Consider the following 26,318-nt stretch of genomic DNA (forward strand, 5'->3'; position numbering starts at 1 on the left):
AGTCTTAAATTAATAATAATATTATTATTATATAATGTAATTATATAATTATAATTATATACTATTTATATTATATGATTATAATATTAACATATTTATATATTAATTATATTTAATTATATTATTATATATTGATATATTAATTATATTGCTATGATATAATTATAATTATATAATATTTTATAATATATTATATATATAATATATAATTATACAATGTATATTATATAATTATATAACATGATATAATAATTATATAATTATTATATAATAATAATAACTTCACCTGATAGTTACAGGAAAGCTGTCATCTTCCTCACTACCTCTACTACCTCACTACCTCTACTGACAATAATCACCATCATGTTATACTCCATGACACTTTCCCAATATCTTAGATATACCACCATTCCAAGGTATACAAATGCCCTACCATCTTCACCTTTCAGAAGACTGTTTAATTGAAATCTAACTCACCACAGAGAGCACAATCATACAACCTCTCTCCTTTCTAAAATTATTAGTTTTTTAATCTAGACTTCCTAAATCCAATTACTGTCAACGCTACCTACTAGGATTACACCTTAAATCATGAAATTATCCTACCTGAAATCTGAAAATAATAGTAACCTACTCTAATCATAATTTCTTGTACCTTCAAATAACCTCATCATCCTATTTCTGCTACACCTGCTCTTTCACATCACAGAGACTCCAAATACAGACTGTTGTACTTTATGTTACAGTACTTATGTACTATATCTGGAAGTCTCTATACCATTCTACACTACTATAGCTCAACTTAGCTTTCCCAAGTTCTAAACTCATGTGTCCTGCTACTTGTAGACAACCACACATATTGCCTCAAAATAAACATAGCCGAAGCATAACTGATTATCTTATCCCTAATCCTGCTATGATTGTTACCCCAGTTGGTAATTCTACCCACATGGCAGAAACCATGATGTCATCTTCAACTCAGCTCCTTTATACAATGTCCAATTAATTGAATGCTGATTCTATCTCCTAAAATTTCTTAAGTTTATCCCTCTTCCCCTTGCCTACCCTCACCAAACTAGCTGAGAACTCCTTTATTACACACAACTGTCAGAATACTTGATCTACTAGATTATATGTCCATAAACTACAGATGACTATACACATGGCTATGGACACTGGTTACCCTGTAGGAGGTCAGAGGAGAAACAATGGGGAGGAAGAGACAGAAGACAGAACAAAGTTGAAAAAGATAAAAAATAAGAACCATACTTATAATTGTATACACATATATAACATGTATGTATGTAAATAAAATTATATACATGACTCTATGCATAAAGACTTTTTTTTAAATTTTATTTATTTGAGAGACAGACAGAGATAATGAGAAGAGAGCATGGGTAGGGTAGGGAGGAGAGGGAGAAGCAGGCTCCCACTGAGCAGGGAACCCAACATGGGGCTCGATCCCAGGATCCTGAGATCATGACCCGAGCCAAAGGCAGATGCCCAACCAACTGAGCCACCCAAGTGCCCCATAAAGACATTTTTATAACCAAAAGCAAATTTAGTCTAAGCTGAGGGTATATGTATATCCTGTTTGCTCTATTCTTTATTATAAATCTCTTTTTAAGCACTTTAAAAAAAGAAAATAACTATTATTTCATTAAACTCGTTTCCCTTTTTTTAAACTAAGCAAGTAACTGGGAGCAACATTGTCGTGTATTCTTCTATTAAGGGCCATTTTTTTTTTTTTTAAGTACTCTCTATGCCCAACCTGGGGCTTGAACTCATGACCCCAAGACCAAGAGTGGCATGCTCCTCCAACTGAGCCAGCCAGAAGCCCCTTAAGCCTCCACTTATTAACCATATTAAGAGAATTGATCAGAGACTACTCAAACCAACTATTATGCAACAACATATCCAATAATCCCTGTGAAAGAATGGTACTTTGCATAATCCCACCTAAATCAAATCAATCTGGGGAGTGTGGGGAAAGCTACATAGTATAGCCCCTCTGCAAAGTTCAAACTGCACATGAAGGCTTGAAGAGGTTCTCAATTAAAGAATCCTGTTTAACTTCACTTGACCCACATGACCAGAGAATTCTTTCCCTACATAAATTTAAAACATATATTTTATAGAATGACTTGAACTAACCTAAAGCATTACTGATAGGAAAACTGATAGCACTAAAAGCATATATTAGGAAAAAGGGGGAAGTTTCAAATCAATAATCTAAAGTTTCATTTTAAGAACCTAAAAGAAGATAGGGTGCCTGGGTGGCTAAGTCAGTTAGCTGTCCAACTCTTGATCTCAGCTCAGGTCTTGATCTAAGAGGTGTCATGAGTTCAAGTCCCACACTGGGCTCCTACTCCAAAAAAAGCAAAAAGGAATCTAACAGAAGATAAACATAAATCCAAAGCAAGCAGAAGGAAGGAAAAATAAATACAAGAGCAGAAGCTAATGAAACTGAAAGGGGGAAAAAAAAAAACCAATAGAGAAAAACCAATGAAATAAAGAGCTAGTTCTTTTAAAAAAAAAAAAAAAAAAGATAAAAAAAATTTAAAAGAATCATTACAATTGAGAATTTAGCAGGACTGAAAAATAACAAGAAAAAAAATACAAATTACCACTAACAGGAATGAAGCAGGAAATATCACTACAGACCCTGTAGGTAACAAAAAACAAGTGAGTACTACGAACAACTTTAAACACATAATTTGACAGTACAGATAACCAATTCCTCAAAAAACACAAGCTACCACACTTAATCAATATGAAATAAATAATTTAAATAATGCTATAACTATTAAGAAATTAAATTCATGGGGCACCTGGGTGGCTCAGTGGGTTAAAGCCTCTGTGTTCGGCTCAGGTCATGATCCCAGGGTCCTGGGATCGAGCCCCGCATCAGGCTCTCTGCTCAGCGGGGACCCTGCTTCCCTTCCTCTCTCTCTGCCTGCCTCTCTGCCCACTTGTGATCTCTGTCTGTCCAATAAATTTAAAAAAAAAAAAAAGAAAGAAAGAAATTAAATTCATAATCTTAAGGGCGCCTGGGTGGCTCAGAGGGTTAAGCCTCTGCCTTCAGTTCAGGTCATGGTCTCGGGGGCCTAGGGTCCTGGGATGGAGCCCCACATCAGGCTCTCTGCTCAGCAGGGAGCCTGCTTCTCCCTCTCTCTCTGCCTGCCTCTCTGCCTACTTATTACTCTCTCTGTGTGTTAAATAAATAAAAATCTTTTTTAAAAATTCATAATTTTAAAACTCTCAAAAAAAAATCGTAGGGTTGGTATTGTTTCATCAATTCTACCAAATGTTTAAAATTAACACGAACTTTACACTTCTCAACTCATTTTATGTATCTACTATGATATCAAACAAAGATAGTACAAATACACTATATGTCAATATTCCTCAAGAATATAAACACAAAAATTCTTTAAATAACAGCAAGTAGAATTCAATAATATAGAAGAATTGAATTCCATGTCATAAAGGATTTTATTCCAGGGATACAACATTATTTCAATATGCAAAAATCAATGTAACCCACCTTTTTAATAGACTAAAGGAGAAAAATCACATTATCGTATCAACTGCTGCCAGAAAAAAAAAGCATTCAAGAAAAATGCAACACCAACTCATGATAAAAACTCTCAGAAAAACAGGAATAAAGGGAAACTTCAACTTGGTAAAGAACACCAACATAAAATCCACATCTAACACTGTAATTTATAATAGAAAACTTAATGCTCTCCCCTTAAATCAGGAACAAGGCAAGGATATACACTCTCACCACTCCTAACACAGTGCTGAAGTTCCGACCAAGGCAGTAATTGGCAAGAAGAGAAATAAAAGGCATGCAGATCAGAAAGGAAGAAACAAACTGCCTCTATTTACAGATAACATGATTATCTATACAGAAATCCAAAGACATTTAACAAAAAATCTCTTAGAATTCAGAGCACCTGGGTGACTCAGTTGGTTGAGTGACTGCCTTCAGCTCAGGTTGTAATCCTGGAGCCTCAGAATCTGACTCCCTGCTCAGTGTGAATCTGCTTCTCCCTCTTTCTCTGCCCCTCCCCCTGCTCATGTGCTCTCTCTCAAAAAAGCTTCAAAAAAAAGAAGGAAAAAAAAAAAAAAACCCTCCTAGAACTAGTAGTGAGTTCAGCAAGGTCACAGGTTAGAATCTATAAAAAATCAATTATTTTTAAAAAATCAACTGCATTCATTTCTATATACTAACAGTTAATATGTGGACAATGAAATTAAAATTACAGTATTATTGGGATGCCTGGGTGGCTCAGTTGGATAAGTGGCTGCCTTCAGCTCAGGTTATGATCCCAGGGTCCTGGGATCCAGCCCCACATCTGGCTCTGGGAGCTTGCTTCTCCTTCTGCCTGCTGTTCTCCCTGTTTGTGCTCACTCACTCTTTCTCTCTGACAAATAAATAATAAATAAAAATCTTTAAAATAAAAAAATTATACAGTATTATTTACAATTGCTCGAAAAACTCTGAAATACTTAGATATAGATATAAATCTACCAAAACCCATATAGCACCTGGATGTTGAAAACAACAAAATGAGGATTTAAAAAAATAAAAGAAAATCTAAATAAATGTAGAGACATACTCTGTTTATAACTGATACACAGATCGAACTCAATTCCTATCATAATCTCAGCAAGATCTCTGCAGATATAAAAAGATTATTTTAAAATTGATATTGAAAAGCAAAGGAAGTAGGATAGCAAAAACAATCTTGAAAAAGAAAAATAAAGTAGGAGAAATTAGTTTACCCAATTTCAAGACCTATATAGCTACAATAGCTAAACTATGAGGTAGTACCTAAGAAAGACACATAAATCAATACAACAGAATAGAGAACCCAAAAGTAGACCCAAACAAATATGCCCAACTGAGTTCTGACAAAGGTACAAAAGCAACCCAATAGAGGAATTTCAATAAACAGTGCTAGAGTAATTAAATATCCATAAGTGAACAGATGAACCTTCACCTAAGTAGCTTACCTTACATGAAAACCAACAATATAAGCTGCAGATTAAAAGGTAAAAAATAACTTTTAAAAAAACACACAAGAAAAAATCTTTAGGATTTAAAACTAGGCAAAAAGTTCTTAGACTTGACATCAAAAGGAAGAACCCATAAACTGCACAGAACCTGATGTAAATTTCCATATGTTGATTATATTGATGTCAATATTATACTGTAGTTATGTAAGATTTTTCCACTGGGGGAAAGACAGTAAATGGTACAAGGGATCCCTCTCTAGTATTTCTTACAACTGCATGTGAATCTACAATTATCTCAAAATAGGAAGTTTTATTTAAAAAAATAAGTGACTCGTGAGGTATGACCTAGGATTACTTGTTCCCATTGAAAAGAAAAATTTATTAACCTAGATGAAGTTCTCACTTCATCCTTCTCACAGGAAAGAACAGCCAAATAAACGAGCAAAGAAACTCTGGTGAGCACAAATTCTGAAGCCATGTGTGAAGAAACATAGTCACCATTTCTTTAACAAAACAAACAAAAAAGAACATGTGGTATGTTTAATCACTTGTCCTACATCTTACAAAGTCTGTCATATAATATACCAAAAAATGATTAAGGATGTATTAATATCACAGAGTTTAACTATATATCCTATTGACTCAGATCAAACACTTGCATTACAGAATATGCAAATTTGAACCTTCAAACAGGAAATGAAATTTTCTAAATCCATTACATAACTTTGGATTCATGTGTGCACTGAAAGCTAATAAATCATTTAAACCATCATACACAGAACCTTTTCAAATTTGCATTTATCCACAGTAAATACTGCCATGTTCTATAATAGCTTGCTAGTTCAATCTAGCAAACTAGTGATTTATAGGAAAGACATATTTTAAAAATCAGAAATCTGTCACTATGTGACAACCAGTCCAAAGTCCACTGAACTTCTATTATTTGGAATCAAAACATCCTAAGATATGAGACAGCAAAATGTCGAGCATTCAATAATGTAATCAATTAATTATTTGGGTCTGATCACATGTAAAAATGTTTAAAACTGTAACATCGCATATACTTTAAGATCCCTATTAATCTAAGCCCAGCTTTATTATCATTGTCTCAATGCTTCCAAGCTATTTTAAAAGACAAATACCATGATTTCACTTACATGTGGAATCTAAAAAACAAAACGAACGAACAAAAAACATAAACAGACATACAGAAAACAAACCGGTGGTTGTAGAGGGAGAGAGTTAGAGAAAATAGGTGAAGGAGATTAAAAGGTACAAAATTCCAGATTTAAAATAAATAAGTCACAGGGATGAAAAGTACAGAATAGGGAATAAAGTCAGTAATATTGTAATATTGTATGGTGACAGACAGTAACTGTATTTTTCTGTTGAGCCCTGCATCATGTATAAAACTGTCAAATCACTATGTTACGTACCCAAAACTAACAAAATACTGTACTGCCAACTGTACTTCAATAAAAAATTAAAATTTTAAAAAAATTTTAATTAAATTTTTAAAAATAGTCACATTTCATACTTTATAATTTAGCAAACAGTCCTATTTTGAATCACAGCAAAATTTACAATATGTAAAAGAAATCTCTATATTACTTTTTTCCACAAAAGATGAACTTTTAGATCTTTATAATAATTTCACATTAATATTCTTAAGTAGGAAGATTCATCAGGGATACCTAGATGGCTCAGTCAGTTAAGCGTCAGACTCTTGATGATCTTGATGATCTCATGGGTCATGGGATAAGCCCCAAATTGGGCTTCTCCACGGGGAGTCTGCTTGAAAATTCTCTCTGTCTTTCCCCTCATTTGTACACATACATGTACTCTCTCTTTCTCTCTCTCAAATAAGTCTTAAAAAAAAAAAAACCTAGGCAGAATCATCAAATATGAAAACAGGAAATATATTAACAATAGAAGAATAATTGGAGACAACTGAAATACCTATCATAATAGACATCTGTTGTTCTGTCAATATTACACTCACTCTCCCTTTCATCCCTCATCCCCTTCACAGCATTCTCCTGGCAATGAGATTGCTGCCTCACAGCTAGACCAGAGAGGACACTTAATTCAGGCACATACAGTTCTCCATTCTCCTGGTCACAGTGATTAGTCCAGGGATGAAAATGTGACCTAATTCAGGCCAATCAAAATCATTACAAAGATTTTTTTTTTTTTTTTTTTTTTTTTTTTGAGAGGAGAGGGAGAGGAAGGGGTAGAGGGAGAGAGAAACAACCTTAAGCAGACTCCACACTGGGTCTCAGTGTGGCTCAGGGCTCAATCTCACAACTCTGAGATCATGACCTGAGCTGAAATTGAGAGTCAGATCCCTAAGCAACTAAGCCACCCAGGCACCCCCAAGATGTTGTGTTTTTTTTTTTTTAATTGAAACATCAAAAGGTAGGCTTCTGCACTTTGGGGACAAAACCTATAAAGATATTTACATTGGCAGCTTCCAGCAGACATCTTCCCTGCCATGTATACAGAGAAAGTCACCCACATCATAAATGGAAAAAGAATATTCTGGTGGCATTAACTCTACAGTTCCAGTACCTCGTACCAGAGCTCCCCTGGTTCTCACAGCTTCATTAAATGACCTATTCTGATCAACAGTGAAAAGCTAGAAAGCTTTTCCTCTAAGATCGGGAACAAGACAAGGGTGACAACCTTTGCCACTTTTAAAAAATATTGGAAGGCCTAACCAGAACAATTAGGCAAATACAGTAATAGAAGGCAACCAAATTAGAAAGGAAAAATTAATCTGTTTGAAGATGACAGGATCCTACAGAAAATTCTATAGACTCTACCAAAAACTGTTAAAACAGTAAAAATGAATTCATTAACAGTTGCAAGACATGAAATCAACATTCAAAAAGTAAGTTGCATTTCTATACACTGACAAGGAGATATCTTAAAAAGACATTAAATAAACAATTCCATTTATAGTAGCAAGAAAAAGTATAAAATAATTAAGAATAAATTCAAGAAGGTAAAAGATCTGTACAATGAAAAGCATTAAATACTGATGAAAGAAATCTATGACACAAATGAATGGAAAGACATCCTAAGTTCATTGCTTGGAAGAATTAACATTGTAAAAATGTCCATTCTACCCAATTGATGTAATAGTCCCACTTTTTTATTTTTTCTTTTGTTACCCATGTTTTTGGTGTTGGATCCAAAATATCACCACTAAGACCAATATCAAGGAGGTTTTCCTTGAAAATATTATTTAAAAAGAGGAAAAACATGCAGACATTTTCTATGTGTTCATAAAAACCTAAAGAAAATTTGGAAAGATATGTGAGGTGTCAACAGTTATTTTTCAGGTTTTCTTTAGCAAAAGCTGAATTAATTTGGGGGGAGATGATTTGGCAGAGAAAATGTGTGCTGAAAACATAAGGAACAGAGGGGGAAGAAAAATGTCATTGTATTCATTTTTTTGAACTATTAATGTATTATCTATATAAAATATTAAACAAAGACCAAAATATGGTCATTATATTTGACAGCCCAGGAAATATAGGAAAAATACCATCCCACAGATCACTCATACTGGCTCAGATACTATACCCAACTAACATGTTGGTATCAATAAAGATGATCCTTAGGGGCAACTGGGTGACAGCTGAGCATCTGACTCTTGGTTTCAGTTCAGGTAGTGACCTTGGGGTCCTGGAATCGGGCTCCAAGTTGGGATCAGCACTCAGCATGGAGTCCACTTGGCACTTTCTCTCCCTCCTCTCCCTTTACTCCTCCTGCTATGCACTCTCTCCCTCTAAAATAAATAAATAAATCTTAAAAAAAAAAAAAAGATAATCTTTAATACATAATCCACCTTCATTTTCTTTTTCTTTTTCAGTATTATGTGGAGTGTTTTACCTGCAAAGATAAAGAACAACAGGCTGGAGTCTGTGGTGGAAGATGAGTTGGGAAGGAGAATTTAACGAATCAACTCTATTTACAAAATAAACATACTAAAAGCAAAATATTCAAATGATATTTTTATAGCTCACTCTCATATATCCTAATAAGGTTTCCCTGCTTGCTCTTACATTGATATTTGTTTTAACTGTTCAAACTGACTAAATGGCAAAGCAGGATTCTTTCAGGTTGTTTAACATAATATAAAACCAAAAAGGTAAACAGTGCTAGAAGTTGAAGTATTTAACAGAGTTAACAAATTTTCCCAAACAAAAGCATATTAATGGCAATGAATCTGGATTTCCCAAAACACCTATAACTGTGTGTTTTCTATCAGCAAACAGAAAGTACAAAGAATGGGATTAAAATGAGATGGCTTTGGTGAGAATTAATATTTAAATGACTTCCTCAGTATCTTACCATCAGAAATCCCAGGCTGAGGCCAGAGACAAACTCATGGCCTTGATATCTAAACAACATAGAAACATAAGCCTTCATCTAGCTATTAGTTATTTAAGATCTACTATTCACTTACAACACTAAAATATCAACTACATACTGATTTTTAAAAAGCCCAATTTAATTTGGATGAGGAGTTAAAATCAATAATATATTATATATATGAAAAAATTCTCTCACCAAAAAATAACTCCAATTTAGTTCAGAACTCATACCAAGCTTCTCAAGAGCATTTTAACCATGTAATTACCCCTGTAAAAAAAATAATCATAACTCTACATCATTTACAGAATACATTTCCAATCACCAAGCCCACCCTGCAAAAATCTCAAAAAGCCTCAACTCCCATTTTGTTCCCATACAATCACCAGTCAATCCAGTCCAGACTACTTAATTATAACAAGAAGGAACTTTAAAATTCTACTTCCTTGCCTTTGCTCTCCCTTCCTAAAATTCAAGGTTTGGCTCACTTCTCACCTCTAAAAAAACCAAAAAGAAAGTAATGTTCCCCACTCTGAACTGTTAAAACCCTGATACTTGTTAAACTCTTAACTGACCTAATACAGTCCTGATAGGGATGTCAATAATGGTGCCCAATTTCACAGGTTAGACAATAATAATATCACATACCATCAGATATACCATTTCAGTGGTATGGTTGTGATGTAATTCAGGCCAATCAGAACTCTGCAGGGGTCTGAGCATCTTTATGATGTTATCTCTGAATATGTCTTCTTTCTACCTCATCCAGGCTATGTTCATTTCCCCCAACTCAATACAACACAAATTTGATAAAGTTCAATAATCCCAATAATTCCCCTCCCCAGCCCCACCCCTATGAGAGAAAGAGAGAGAGATAGAGAGTCTACAAGCACAAGAGCATGACCACACAAGCAGGAGGGCCAGAAGGGCAGGGAAAGAGAATCTCAAGCCGACTCCTCACTGAGCACGGAGCCTGAGGCAGAGCTCAACAACCTGAGCCAAAACCGAAAGTCCCACGCTTAACCAACTGTGCTACCCAGGCACCCTAATAAATAAATCTTTAAAAAAAAAAAAAAAAAAAAAGAGGGGTGCCCAGATGGCTCAGTCGTTAGGCTTCCGCCTTCAGCTCAAGTCGTGATCCCAGGGTTCTGGGATGGAGCCCTGCAGAGCCCTGCGTGGGGCTCCATGCTCCGCGGGAAGCCTGTTTCTCTCTCTCCCACTCGCTCTGCTTGTGTTCCCTCTCCCACTATCTCTCTCTGTCAAGAGAATAAATAAAATCTCTATTTAAAAAGAAAAAGAAGAATGCTCTCAGTTTAGAGTACCTGCATGACAAAATACCATTCTCACCCTAATCTTAAAACGAACTGAAATTTATTCAGCAAACAGTTAACAGCAACTGAAAAATTAAGAGCTCTAATTTCACCCACCATTTTACACACGTTACTTGACTGGCCCAAAGAGGTATGGGGAAAGAATTTACATGTTATTAAAAAAAAAAATCAGTATACTAAATGTTAGCCCACAGACTGGGAAGAAAATATAAATGTGATTAAACTAAGATGAACAACAGATTTACACCATGCTGGCATAATGTACCTCTGTGCCATTATGATTACTAACAAAATAATTAGAAGTTTATAACACAACATATTTATAGATTCTCTTATAAGCATCTTATAAAACATCAAAACTACAAAAATGAAACAGATCAGCACCATTTTATGGGCATTTGAAGTAGTATGCATAGAACCAGTCTGTTCAATAGCTTTAAAAACCCAGGCTACTTAGTAAAGACCTAATTACAAAACTTTCTTTTAAAACTTCACATTATGTACATATATTCTAAAAGTTAGCAAATGGTTTAAATAAACAAAAATACATTTAAGTCAATATTCAAATAGCTTCAGTAAACATTGGGGTAACGGTTAAAAAAAATGATTCTCCACGACAAACATAAAGTAAGCACTGTAGAAGAGTTAAATAGAAGCAAAGTCTCCAACTGGGAAAAATAAAATGATCTATCAGTATTTAACAAAGTGAACCAGGTATTTAGATAGGTTTGGCAACTCTGAATATATCATAAAGTTACCCTTTCTTGTACTTATTAACAAATTTTCTATTTAAAAAAAGCCAAAAGACGGGGCGCCTGGGTGGCTCAGTGGGTTAAGCCACTGCCTTCAGCTCGGGTCATGATCTCAGGGTCCTGGGATCGAGCCCCGCATCGGGCTCTCTGCTCAGCAGGGAGACTGCTTCCCCCCTCTCTCTCTCTGCTTGCCTCTCTGCCTACTTGTGATTTCTCTCTCTGTCAAATAAATAAAATCTTTAAAAAAAAAAAAAAAGCCAAAAGAAACGCAAAAAAAAAATTCCCATTTCCTCTAACACTACATGTTTATAAATAAAAATGTTTCCCATTCAAAGAAAATAAGTACTTTAAGAATAAAGCAATTTTTTCTAGCTTCTATGGCTCTTCATGTAAAATAAAAGTTCATTTTCTAAAAGCAATGAAGTGAAATATACTAATTTGACTACCTGATAACAAACAATGCAGTTATTTCCTACTTGAAATTTTATCCAATAGCAATACACTCTCACCAAAGTGCTTCAGTGTCACATTCTCTCTTGGTTCAGATTACATGGCTTCACTTTCTGTAAATTAATAGTTTGATCAAGGATCTTCTCATAGTGTTAAAAGTGGCAAACTTAGAAGACATATATTTTTAAAAATATATGAATAATTGATCCTGTTATCAAGTCTAATCATTTTGTTCTACATTAAAACTTCAAAAGAAGCAAAATGTATAAAACCAATACTTTTTCTGAGAGTAAAAACTTCTAATAATTCTGTTCCATAACTGTGTGATGAAACGTAAGATAAGAAGATGTCTGAATGAAAATTTGCATCAATATTTTGCCAAGTAAGCTATTAGTCAATTCCCCTTAAAGAAACCACTTTATCATTCTGAAAAGTGGAAAACAGGAGTAAAGAATCAAGCATTTACCCTCCTTTCCTGGAGATAACCCAACTGTTGATTTTATAAAGTTCCTCATTATAGAAAACTCCAGCTAATGAATGCAGAAAATGATAGACCTAAAACATCATCATTTGGAACCCCTGATGAAATAATGGGCTTAAGCAATGGTTATTAATGACTGCTAAAGCCATTCGGTGAAAGGTAAACTTTCAAACAGATACATCAAACTAACAAGACCTAAGCCCACTGGATTCGTCATCTCATACCCACTGATCTTAACATCACAGAAAAAGACACACCATACTTCATGTGCTGCTCCCTGGTGGGATATAATATTAATTAAGTACAAAGCCTCCCCATAAAGGATTTTCAGAACAAAAAAGTTGAATCTGAATCTATTCAAGCCATGATCAGTTTACAGAAAATAATTCAGACTGTGGAAATTTCCACAGGGGGGGAAAAAAATGACCCAATTCTACAGAAAAAAAAAAAAGAAAGAAAGATGAGAAGAAAAAAGGGAGGTGAGGAGAATCTACAGATTGAAAAAGATTTAAAGATACATATACCAAATAAAATGCGTACACTTTATATGGTTCATGATTTGAATAAAGCAACTATATTTTTTAAATATAGAACATGAAGGAATTATAAACAGAGAATATTGATTAAGTTTAGGAACTATTATGAATTGTTTTTAAGAATGATAATGGTATTGTGGTTTGATTACTTTTCTTAATAGACTTTATTCTTTTAATGATACACCATGAAGTATTTACAAATTAAAAAGGGAAGTGCCTGGCTGACTCAGTCAGTAGAGCATTTGATTCTTGATCTCAAGATTGTGCATTCAAGCCCCACGTTGGGTGAAGAGATTACCAAAAATAAAATCTTTAAAAAATAAAAAGTAGAGGGCACCTGGGTGGCTCAGTGAGTTAAGCCTCTGCCTTCAGCTCAGGTCATGATCTCAGGGTCCTGGGATTGAGCCCCGCATCGGGCTCTCTGCTCAGCCGGGAGCCTACTTCCCCCTCTTTCTCTGCCTGCCTCTCTGCCTACTTGTGATCTCTCTGTCAAATAAATAAATAAAATCTTTAAAAAAAAATAAAATAAAGTAAAAATAAAAAGGGGAGAAGGGAAAACTATTGCACTACTGAATTAGATATGGTTCTACATGTTGTTAATTACAATGTTTAGGTATTAAAAGTAGATAATGAAATCAACTAATGCCCTAAAAATTTATCATTTTTTAAAATATGTTTTTAAAGATTTTATTCATTTATTTGACAGAGAGAGACACAGCAGGAGAGGGAACACAGCACAGGAGTGGGAGAGGTAGAAGCAGGCTTCCCACTGAGCAGAGAGCCCAATGCGGGGTTCAATCCCAGGACCCTGGGATCATGACCTGAGCTGAAGGCAGACACTTTAACAACTGAGCGACCCAGGCACCCATATTTATCATTCTGAAGTTAACATAAAAGGGATTTTTTTTTAAATATTAACATTAATGAAGTTTATACTTACAGGTTACCCATACAATCCTCTAAAACTAAATTTAAAACTTCATTATCTAAAATGAGAGTACTAACTATATTTATCCTGCCCACACAGAAATTTAACAGCTTTGACCAATCTTCAATAGCTCTAAGTTAAAAATTAACCAGAAATGCTTTTAAGCAGCAGCAATGAATAAAAGTTTAGAAGAGCAGAATACCAAATAGATCACTCCAAATTAGTGGATCACTTCAAACTAATCTATCAACAAATATTAATCAAGCAGCAACTATGAACATCAAATATAAGATGCACTCATTGGGTAGAGATAGTATTCATGTTCAATGGGCAAAATTAACAATGAGATATATGCAAAGTACTACCAAGAAAACATCATAGAACCAAAAGCATACACCTTACCATACATAATAAAACACTAACATAAGACACATTTTAAGTGTCTTGAGTGCCAACATGAAAACGCTGAAGATAACTAGTTATTCTGTGCATCTATCTGAATGTAACAAATGATCAAAAAAGGTATTTGAATAAACGTATGTATGTATACAATTGTACAATAAAACTGATATTCCACCATGGGAATACATATTAATACAAACCTTCTGAAATGAAATGTAGTTTTAAAAGCCTCTGAAGCCTTAATGAAACATTCATACCACTTGATCCAGCAACTTAACTTCTAAAAATCTATCCTAATAAGCCAAATATTTAAAGTAATTTATACAGCTCCATTGCCCCACCTACCCCTCTATTTTCTTTCATCTTCTCATAATACTAGGCCCAATAGAAGTATCATGACAAAGAAACCCAACTCCTATAGGCCACTAACCATCAAGGTCAGAAACAAACAAGCTCTGACACAGGTTTTAGTCTGTCCTTGCGGATGCCAACTTATACTTGTAGACTCCAGCTTATTCTTGCTCTCCTGTACATTATATCTATATTCTCTTCCTGACCACTTGCCTCATGAGCTTCGAACTCCAGAATCAGACATGAGGACAGCCTTTAGAGACTGTTCAACTCCGACAATTATGTACAGTAAAATCTCTTCAACAAATCCACACCTCATAGGTATTTGTGGGTAAAGCTTTTGTTCAATGGAATGAAACTCAAGAAGATCAATGGGAAACCCACGAAGTTATTTTATAAGATGTATGTGCAGAAACACTGCCAGGCTGGATTGAAAAAACTACAGACTGAACAGATAAGGAAAGGCCTTTGGGCCCCCAGATTTCTACCGGCCAGAAGCAAGCTGAAACTTCTGCTCAGCTATCTAGATATGCCAGCTCTCTGTAAAAGGGAACTTGATTCAGAAGGCAGAACAAAGAACTCAGAGGCCAAACAAAAAGCCATGGAAAATTATTCCAAGAGAGAGACCAAACCAAGGAACTGTTTGCCCAGCTGGATTTCAGAACTACTAGAGACAAGTGGGCCCCTTATGTGTTCCATCCTTTTTTAAACAGGAATATGTATGGCAGTTATTCTGCTATAGACCAATGCTACTACACCATTACACGTTGGAGTGGGGGCAGATAACTTGTTTCTAGTTTTATACCTCTAAAGAGCTACAGGAGGGGTGCCTGGCCATCTCAGTCGAAGAGCATGTGATTCTTTTTTTTTTTTTTTAAGATTTTTTTTTATTTATTTGACAGAGATCACAAGTAGGCAGAGAGGCAGGCAGAGAGAGAGGAGGAAGCAGGCTCTCCGCGGAGCAAGAGCCCGATGCGGGGCTCGATCCCAGGACCCTGGGATCATGACCTGAGCTGAAGGGAGAGGCTTTTACCCACTGAGCCACCCAGGTGCCCCAAAGAGCATGTGATTCTTGCTCCTGGGGTCATGAGTCCAAGCCTCATGATGAGTGTACAGATCATTTTTTAAAAATAAATTATAACTAAAAAAAAAAAATAAATAAAAGATAAAGAACTAGAGAAATAGACTACAAAAAGCTTTCTTTACTTAAGAAACTATACCCAAGAAGTTCTACCTATACTTGGACTTGAACTAGAAAATGAGATTCTGGACTTTGTTGAGATTCTGTAGCATGAGATATAATGTGTTCTTTTTACACCCCTAAATTTTGGGTTAATTTATTATGCAGTACAAATTTAATATATGGTTACATTAAAATATAACTGGTAACACATCTCCAAGTGGCTATGACACAGTAACTGAACTGGATTTAACCTCTCACCATGAACAACTGGAAAACTAAACAAAATACATAAAGCAGCTATTTTCAATCACTGGACAACAGAAGAAACTACGGTGTGATCCATGGGAGAAGGGAAACAAATGTGGTTAAGACTGCCCCCAACTCTGTGCCTAGAAGTACTTTTTAAACTACCAAACGGGGAAGGAGAATTGCAGCAGAGCACAGCCATCTCAAAGAATGAAAAGACAGCAGTCTCATGGAGTTGAAGAAATAAAACTCATGAGCTGAGTAAACACAGATGAGATTTCAGGGAGACTGAGGTGGCCAGATTTCAAGGAGTAGAGTATCAAGGGAGGTTATCTGAGAAACTGCCCCAGAAATCTATAACAGTGGTCTCCTGGGGTATTTGGATAAATACCAGGCTTCATAAGCATAGGGCGAAACTCAGAACACCACAAAGAGAACTACTACTGGGGAGCTGTAAGCTGAAGAACTCTCACAGATCACACAGAGCTGGGAAGTTTGAATTATATCCAAAGTAGAAAGATCTTGAACATCTAAGGCTTTGAGGAGATCCAAAAGGATCACAAGCTATAGCAGTATGGCTAAACTAAACCTAGAGTAAGAGCTACTCAGTATCTACCACAGCAATGTTTAAAAACAAGTTTTGAGGGCCCCTGGGTGGCTCAGTTAGTTATACAACTGCCTTCCGCTCAGATCATGATCCTGGAGTCTCGGGATCGAGTCCCACAACAGGCTCCCTGCTCAGCAGATAGTCTGCATCTCCCACTGACCTCTCTCCTCTCATACTCTCTCTCTCTCATACTCTATAAATAAATAAAATCTCAAAAAAAAAAAAAAAACAAGTTTTGACTCCGCCTCATCTTGCATAGCAGAGCAATGGATGGGGCTAAACACATAAAAATGCTATCTCACAAGTCAGACAAACCAGCAAAAGTAATAGACTATACAGGGACAGAGGAGTCAAGTAGAGGAGAAACACTCTTTGATCCCACATAAGTCACAGAATCTTTCTTGAGCTATGCACATGACAGACCTAAACCAACAAAGCAAAAGCTTTGAGAAATTAACCCAACAAGTTTCAAACAAACCACTGGGTGGCACATGCACAGGACAGGCCCAAAGAGGCAAGGCAAAGGTCTTGAAAACTGAACTGATATTAAAGTCACCATATACAAGATCAGGATCAAGACGGCAGAATAAGAAGATCGTGAACTCACCTTCTCCCACAGACACGCTAAGGTTGTAACTACATCTAGAGCTTTGCTCTAGATCCTTCTGAGAATGATCTGAAGACTAGTAGAATAACTCTTCCACAGCTTAAGACATGAAAAACCCACATCAAGAAGGGCAGATGGGGCAAAGATGCATTCTGACTGGGACTCACAAAGCTGGCACAGCAACCCACATGTGGAAGGAATATCAAAGGCACAAAAGTACTCTCTGAGGAAGGGTTCAAACTCTACATGGAGTACCTGCCCCACATATACCTGCATCAAGGAAATGAGCCCCTGTCATGTCTAGCTTTGAAAACCAGCAGAGCTTAACTCCAGGAGCCTTGAAAGCCAATGGGACTTAATTTTGGGAGAGCAGGAGGGCTACTGGGAAGCAGGATTCTACAAATTCTGCCAGTTTTGACACTTTCCACCTACCTTGCTAACACAGCTTGCCCCACCTAGCATTCTCCTGTCAACCCTTCCAACAAGCTAATTATGGCAGGCACCCCTCAAAAATGGCTCCTGCCAACCACATACAGTTGGCAGCCTCGACCAAAACCAGTGCACCCCCACAAAAAAGCTCCACCTCAGCACACCCAGCTTAGAACCTCAGCAGGGGCCAACCTCCCCTCAAAGTAGCTCCTGTGAGGGAGGAGGGCTGAGGAGTGAGCCCTGACTCCCAACATGACCATTACAGTCGCACCTAAACTTTACAACCAGCCACACCAGGAACTACCCCTCCCACCAGCACACCTGTAGCAGTCATAGGTCAGACATAATAGGAGGGCAAAGGCAGCCCACACAGGGTACAATCCTGGATTGCCTGGTTTTAGTGACTGGGAGCATTATGCTTCTACACAGGACACCCTCAACTAAGGTCATTCTTCCAGCATTAGGAGACATAGCTGATCAACCTAACACATAGAAACAAACATAGAGAGTCAGACAAACTAAGGAGAAGAGTATGTTCCGAGCAAGAGAATAAAACAAAACCTCAGAAAAAGAATTAAACACAAAAGACACAAGTAATCTACCCAATAAAGAGTTCAAAGTAATGGTCATAAGGGTGCTCATTAAACTCAAGAGAAGAATGGATAAATACAGTGAGACCTTCAACAAAGACAGAGAAAATATTAAAAAGAACCAATCAGAGCTAAAGAATAACTGAAATAAAAAATAGACAAGAGGGAATCAACTGCAGATTTGAGGACGCAAAAGAATGGATCAGCAATCTAGAAGGCAGCGTGGTAGAAATCTTGCCAGCTGAACAAAAGGAAAAACAAACAAACAAAAAAGCATAGCTTAAGGGAACTCTGGGACAACATCAAACAGACTATTCAAGAAATAATAACTGAAAGCTTTCCTAACCTGGAGAAGGACACCAGGCCCAGGAAACATAAAAAGCTGCAAACAAGATGAATCCCAAGGTCAAACCAAGACACATAAAAATTAAGATGTCAAGGGGCGCATGGGTGGCTCAGTGGGTTAAGGCCTCTGCCTTCGGCTCAGGTCATGATCCCAGGGTCCTGGGATCGAGCCCCACATCGGGCTCTCTGCTCAGCAGGGAGCTTGCTTCTGCCTCTCTCTCTCTCTCTGCCTGCCTCTCTGCCTACTTGTGATCTCTGTCAAATAAATAAATAAAATCTTTAGAATAAAAAAAAAAAATTAAGATGTCAAAAGTTAAAGACAGAATCTTAAAAGCAGCAAGAAAAGCAACTAGTGAGGTACAAAGTCACACCCATAGAATATCAACTGATTTTTCAGCAGAAATAATGCCAGTCAGATTGGAAGGGCATAATAAATACAAAGTACTTTAAAAGAAAAAAACTACACCCAAGAATACTCTACCCAGTAATCTTATCATTCAAAATTGAAAAAGACACGAAGAATTTTCGAAACAAAAGTCAAAAGCTCTTCATCATGAAACGAGCCTTATGAAAATGTTAAAGAGAGCTCTTTAAGTGGGAAAGAGTAGGCCACAGCTAGAAGAGAATTATGAAAAAAAATCTTACTACTAAAAGCAAACATATAATAAAGATAGTGGATCAACCACTTATAAAACTAGCATAAAGGTTAAAGACTAAAAAAAAGAAAATGAAATTACAAATAAATGGAAAGATATACCACACTCATATTGCTAAAATGTTCATACTACCCATATTAACCAAAGAAATTACAGATTCAACGCAAAATCTATGAAAATGCCAATGCACTTTTCACTGAACTAGAAAAAAGACTCCCAAAATTTGTATGGAACCACAAAAGACCCTGAATAGCCAATACAATCTTGAGAAAAAAGAACAAAACTGGAGGGTATCACATCCTGAGATGTCAAACTACACTACAAAGTTATAACAATAAAAACAGTATGGTAATGTCATCATTGACATCAATAGAACAAAATAAGAAAAAAAATACAAGTATGGTCAATCTACCACAAAGTAGCCAAGAATACATAATAGGGAAAAGACAGTCTCTTTAATAAATGGTACTAAGAAAAATGGACAGGTACAAGAAAAACAATGAAAGTTAACCACTTTCTTATACCATGTACAAAAATAAACTCAAAATGAATTAAAGACCTAAATGTGAGACCTGTAACCATAAAACTCCTAAAAAGAAAACATAGGCAGTAAACTCTTGGATGTTGGTCTTAGCAATATTTTTTTTTAATCTATCTCCTCAAGCAAGGGCGGCAACAAAGAGCAAAAATAAACTATTAGGATTACATCAAACTAAAATGTTTTTGCACATCAAAAGAAACCACCAACAAAAAGGCAACCTACAGAACAGGAAGAGATATATCCAAGTAATATATCCCATAAAGAATAAGTATACAAAATATATTCAAAGAACTTAGACAATTTGATATCCAAAAAAACACTGATTAAAAAATGGGCAGGGAACTTAAAACGGACCTTTTCCAAAGAAGACATACATATAGCCAACAGACATATGAAAAGATGCTCAACACTACTAATCATCACAAAAATGCAAATCAAAATCATAGTAAGATACCACCTCCTACCAGTCAGAATGTGTAGTATCAAAAAGACAAGAAATAACAACTGCCAATGAGGATGTAGAGAAAAAGAAACCATCATGCACTGTTGGTGAGAACATAAACTGGTGCAGCCACTATGGAAAATAGTATGATGAGTGTCAAAAAATTAAAAATAGACAACAGTCAAAATATGGAATCCAAGTTTCCATCCATAGATGAATGGATAAAGATGATGTGGTGTATATATACACAACAGAATGTTACTCAGCCATAAAAAAGAATGAAATCTTGCCATATGAAACAAGGACGGATCTACAGGGTATAATGCTAAGTGAAATAAGCCAAATCAAAGAAAGACAAATACCATATGATTTGCCTCAAATGTGGAATTTAAGAAACAAGATGAACAAACAAAGAAAAAAAAAAAGACAAGAGAAAACCAGACTTAAAAAGGGGAGGTAGGTGGGATGACAGGCGAAAGAGATTAAGAGTACATTTATCACGATGAGCACCAAGTAATGCATAAAACTGTCAAATCACGGGGTGCCTAGGTGGCTCAGTTAAGCATCTGCCTTCGGCTCAGGTGAAGATCCCAGGGCCTGGAATCAAGCTTGCTCAGCAGGGAGCCTGCTTCTCCCTCTCCCTTTGCCCTTCCTCTCCTCCCTGCCATGCTTGCTCACTCTCTCTTACGCACTACCTAATAAATAAAATCTTTTTTTAAAAAACTGTCACATCACTATATTGTATACCTGGAACTAATGTAACATGTACATTAATAATACTGGAATTTTTAAAATAAGCTGGTTAATTTTTAATTAAAAATAGAACTACCATATACTGTAGCAATTCTACATCTTGTTATTTATCCAAAGAAGACAAAACCACCAAATTGAAAAGATAAATGCACCCCTATGTTCATTTCAGCATAAGTCTAATAGCCACAATAAGGAAGCAATCCGAGTGTCCACTGATAAATGACTAGATAAAGTAAATACAGTGCACATGCACACACACACCACCACCACCATCACCACCACCACCAACATACCACACCACACCACACCACACCCTGGAATACTACTCAGCCATAAAAGAGAATGAAATCTTGCCAATTGAAATAACATGGATGGATTTAGACAGTATTATGCTAAGTGAAATTAAGCCACACAGAGAAAAACAAATACTGTATGATTTCATTTATATGTAAATCTTAAAAACAAATGAACAAGCAAAACAAAACAGAAACAGAATCATAAATACAGAGAACTGGTATTTTGCCAGAGGGGAAGGAGTATGGATTGAGCAAAGTAAGTGAAGGGGATTAAGAGGTACAAGCTTCCAGTTACAAAATAAATGTCACTGGGTCTATGTAAAGTACAGGATAGCAAATACAGTCAATAATACTTTAACAACTTTGTATGGTGACACATGATAACTAGACTTGTCATGGTGAGCATTTTGTAATGTATAAAAATATCAAATCACTATGTTGTACACCTAAAACTAAAATATTGTATGTCAATAATACCTCAAGAAAAAGAAACAGAAAAAGCTAACCACCATATACAGAAAGCAATACAGAACTTGTGGTCTGTCCCTAACCAAATTGATCACCTGCTAACAGAAAAAAATCAACTTCCTCCAAGGACTACAACTGGACTCAGGGTCTAACAACCTAACTCACAAAATCTGGGCTTTAAACCAAAATTACTTGATATATGATATCCAAGAGTCAGGAAAATGTGATGAACTTCAAGAAAAATGACAATAAACATGTTACAACTAGATGACTCTGATATAGAAATTATTAGACAAAGATTTTAAAGCAGCTATTGTAACTAAGCTTCATGAAGGTAAAGAAACGTGAAATGAATGGAAAGAGTGGTTCTCAGCAGAGAAATTTTAGAAGCGAAAGATCTATTGAAAATTATACTAAGCCTAGAGAAGCTCATTATGAGAATGGAGCTGACAGAGGAAATAATCAGTAAATATACAGATAAGTCAATATAAATCACCTAGTCTATAGAACTAGGTGGCATTATGCTAAGTAAAACAAGCCAGAGAAAGACAAAGATCATATGATTTCACTCATATGTGGAATTAAAGAAACAAAACAGATGAACATAGGGGAAGGGAAAAAAAAGTAAGACAAAAACAGAGAGGGAGACAAACCCTCTTAAGAGACTCTTAACTATAGGAAACAAACTAAGGGTTGCTCAAGCAGAGGTGGGGTGGGGGAAAGGGGTAACTCGGTGACAGGCATTAAGGAAAGCACTTGATGTAATGAATACTGGCTCATATATGTAACTGATGAATCACTAAATTACCTCTGAAACTAATAATATGCTATATGTTAATGAAATTGAATTTAAATTTAAAAAATAAATATCAAAAAATATATATATAAATTATCCAATCTGAGGAACAGAGAAGATTGTAAAAAAACAAATAATCTCAAGGACATATGGCACTATCAAAAGTCTAACACACATGTGATTGGAGGACCAGAAAAGGAAAGCAGAAAGAGACTGAGGCAGAAAAATATTTCAATGAGCTTGACAAATTTGTAAAAACATAAATTACTTTGAATATGGCATCATTATGTGCTCAAATTCAAATGGACTTAACAGAATAGTGGCCCTCCAAGCAGAAACACTTCAGTAGTGATGCAGAGTTCAAATCTCCCACTGAAACCACACACAAGAACCTGGATTAATAACCTCCAAACCTTAGATTACACATTCTTATCAGTAAAAATTAAGTAATCAGATCACAGACATAATAATGCATTAATTATAAATGGACTACTAAATACTAAACTTATATGTTATAAAAATAAAAAGAAATTAAGTGAGGTTGAGAAACATTTTTTTTTTAATTTTTATACTGATAGAAAAAATCTTTTTGCAACCTCCTTAAATTTTTGCCTTTAAGTGAAGGGAATGTGAACAAATACGCATTTTTTAAATCTTGGCTTAACTGTGATACAGCATTTAAAAGATCTAACTTTTAATGTCAAAACAAATTAAAGGAGGAATATACAAATATATATAAATCCAATTATAAGATGAGATTCATTGGTTTTGCTGAAATTCAGTTATAATTTCCAGTTTTTCTTACAAATTTAGTACAAAGTGTTTTGGCTCTTAAAATGTAACTTCAGAAGGAGCAAGATGGCAGAGGAGTAGGAGACCTAAATTTTATCTGGTCCAAGGAATTCAGCCGGTTACAAACCATGCTGAACACCTACAAACTCAACAGGATACTGAAGAAAAGAAGAGCAGCAATGCTATGAACAGAAAAGTGACCACTTTCTGGAAGGCAGAATGTGCAGAGAAGTCAATCCGAGGTGATATGTGGGAAGACAGACCCTGGGGGGAGGGGCCAGCTCCCGGCAAGTGACAGAGCAGCAGAGCACAATATCAGAACTTTTAGAAATCTGCTCAACAGAGGGACGTGGCTCCAGTGGCTAAGCTGCAGATAGAGCCTTCGCTGGGACAGTGTGGTCTCAGGACACTCAGGGTCACAAAAAGACTGAGAGTGCCTGAGTGCAGCATAGCTCCCAGGTATCTAAGCAGGGAAGCCTGCTGCAAAGACAGAGCCAAGGAGTGGGCTCTCAGCTGGGGGTTGCCATAAACCCGATCCTCGGCACAACAGGGCCACTGCTATTTGAGCAGGGACCGCATAAGTAGCAGATATGGGGAAACCCCCACCTTCCTCCACAGGGAGGAGCAGCAAGGGAGCGCAATGTAGGAGTCTGTTGGGTTTGGAAACTCCAAATGGGGTCATGTGTCAGACAGAGAAACGCTCAGTCACGGCCGGGTGAGCACAGAGTGCGGCCAGAGACAGGGAGACAGGAGGGACTGATTGCTTTTCTCTGAGGGCACACTGAAGAGGGCCCCCCCCACCCCCGAGCTCTCCGTTGCTCCAGGCTGGTGACTGGGAGGCCACAATTTTCATTCCCAGCCTCCAAAGCTGTACAAAAGCTTTCAGGAAACAAAAGCTACCAAGAGCAAACTCGAGCAGATTATTTCGCCTTGCCCCTGGCAAGGGTGGTAAAATTCTGCCTCGGGCAAAGACATTTGAGAATCACTGCAACAGGGCCCTCCCACAGAAGATCAGCAAGAACATCCAGCCAAGACCAAGTTTACCAATCAATGAGAACTGTGAATCTCCAGCCATAGGGGACTACAGCACATAGAATTCATGGTTTTTGCCATGATTCTTTAGTCTTTCAAAGTTAAATTTTTTAAATTTTCTTTATTTTTTCTTTTTCCATTTATTTCATTTTTCCTCTTTCATATTTTAACCATCTTATAATACCATTTTTAAATTCCTTTTTCATTTTAATTTTTATAATATTCTATCCCTTTGTTGTATTTAACCAAATTTTTGTGTGTATATAATACATATACACGTGTATATGTATATAATTTTTTCTTTCCTTAAAATTTTGGAATACTGTTTCTTCTAACAGACCAAAATATACCCTAAATCTAGCGTATGGCTTTATTCTAGTCTCCAGTCAGATCACATTCTCTGCCTTTTTTTTTCCAACCAATTTCTTATCAACTCCTTTTTTAAAATCTTTTATTAATTTTCATCTCTACAGGCACACTCCATCCCTTCTTCATTTTTACCCTTATTTTTGTATATACATAAGTTTTTCCTTCCATAGAATTATGGCAGGCAGTATCTTCTAACAGACCAAAATACATCCAATATCAAATCTATTGCTCTGTTCTATTCACCAGCCTGATCATATATTTTTTTTCCTTTCTGTTCCCCGTTTCCGGATGTCTTCTGATTTGTTTAGAGTATATTTTTCAGGGGGCGTTGTTACCCTTTTAGCATTTTGTTCTCTCATTCATCTATTCTTCTCTGGACAAAATGAAAAAGCGGAAAAACTCACCTCAAAAAAAAAGAACAAGAGGCAGTACCAACGGCTAGGGACCTAATCAATACAGACATTGGTAAGATGTCAGAACTAGAGTTTAGAAGGAATTATAAAGATACTAGCTGGGCTTGAAAAAAGTATAGAAGATACTAGAGAATCCATTCCGAGAGAAATAAAAGAAATAAAATAGAAATAAAAGAAATAAAATAAAAGAACTAAAATCTAACCAAGTCGAAATGAAAAAAGCTATTAGTAAGGTGCAATCAAAAATGGAGGCTATTACTGCTAGGATAAATGAGGCAGAAGACAGAACTAGTGATATAAAGAAGCTAAGAAAAAGAAAAACAACTATAGGATCACAAGAATTCGAGAGATAAGTGATACCTTAAGATGAAACATTAGAATAATTAGAATAATTCCCTAATTTGGGGAAGGAAACAGGCATCAAAATCCAGGAGGCACAGAGAAGCCCCCTCAAAATCAATAAAAATAGGTCAACACCCCATCATCCAATAGTAAAACTTACAAGTCTCAGACACAAAAAGAAAATCCTAAAAGCAGCTCAGGACAAGGTCTGTAACCTACAAAGGTAGAAATATTAGATTGGCAGCAGCCCTATTCACAGAGACCTGCAGGCCAGAAAGGACTGGCATGATATATTCAGACCACTAAATGAGAAAAATATGCAGCCAAGAATACTATATCCAGTTAGGCTGTCACTGAAAGTAGAAGGAGAGATAAAAAGCTTCCAGGATGAACAAAACTGAAAGAATGTGAGAACACAAACCACCCTTACTGGAAATACTGAAAGGGATCCTCTACGCAAAAGAGAGCCTAAAACTAACAAACCAAAAAGGAACAGTGACAATATACGGTAAGAGTCACCTTATAGGCAATACAACGGCACTAAATTCATCTCTCTCAATAGTTACCCTGAATGTAAATGGGATAAATGCCCCAATCAAAAGACACAGGGTATCAGAATGGATAAAAAAACAAAACCCATCAATATGCGGTCTGCAAGAGACTCATTTTAGACCCAAAGACAACTCCAGATTTAAAGTGAGGGTTTGGAAAACAATTTACCATACTAATGGACATCAAAAGAAAGCTGGGGTCGCCATCCTTATAG

General features: G+C 36.2%; 1 protein-coding gene across 1 annotated transcript in view; it reads right to left on the bottom strand.

Moving 5' to 3' along the window:
* The window catches only part of LRBA (LPS responsive beige-like anchor protein), a 694,736-nt gene that overhangs the window by 629,870 nt on the left and 38,548 nt on the right, over positions 1 to 26,318 (bottom strand). The gene's annotated exons all lie outside the window — the stretch shown is intronic.

This window comes from Martes martes (assembly GCF_963455335.1).
Source record: "Martes martes genome assembly, chromosome: 2".
NCBI classification, from domain to species: Eukaryota; Metazoa; Chordata; class Mammalia; order Carnivora; family Mustelidae; genus Martes; species Martes martes.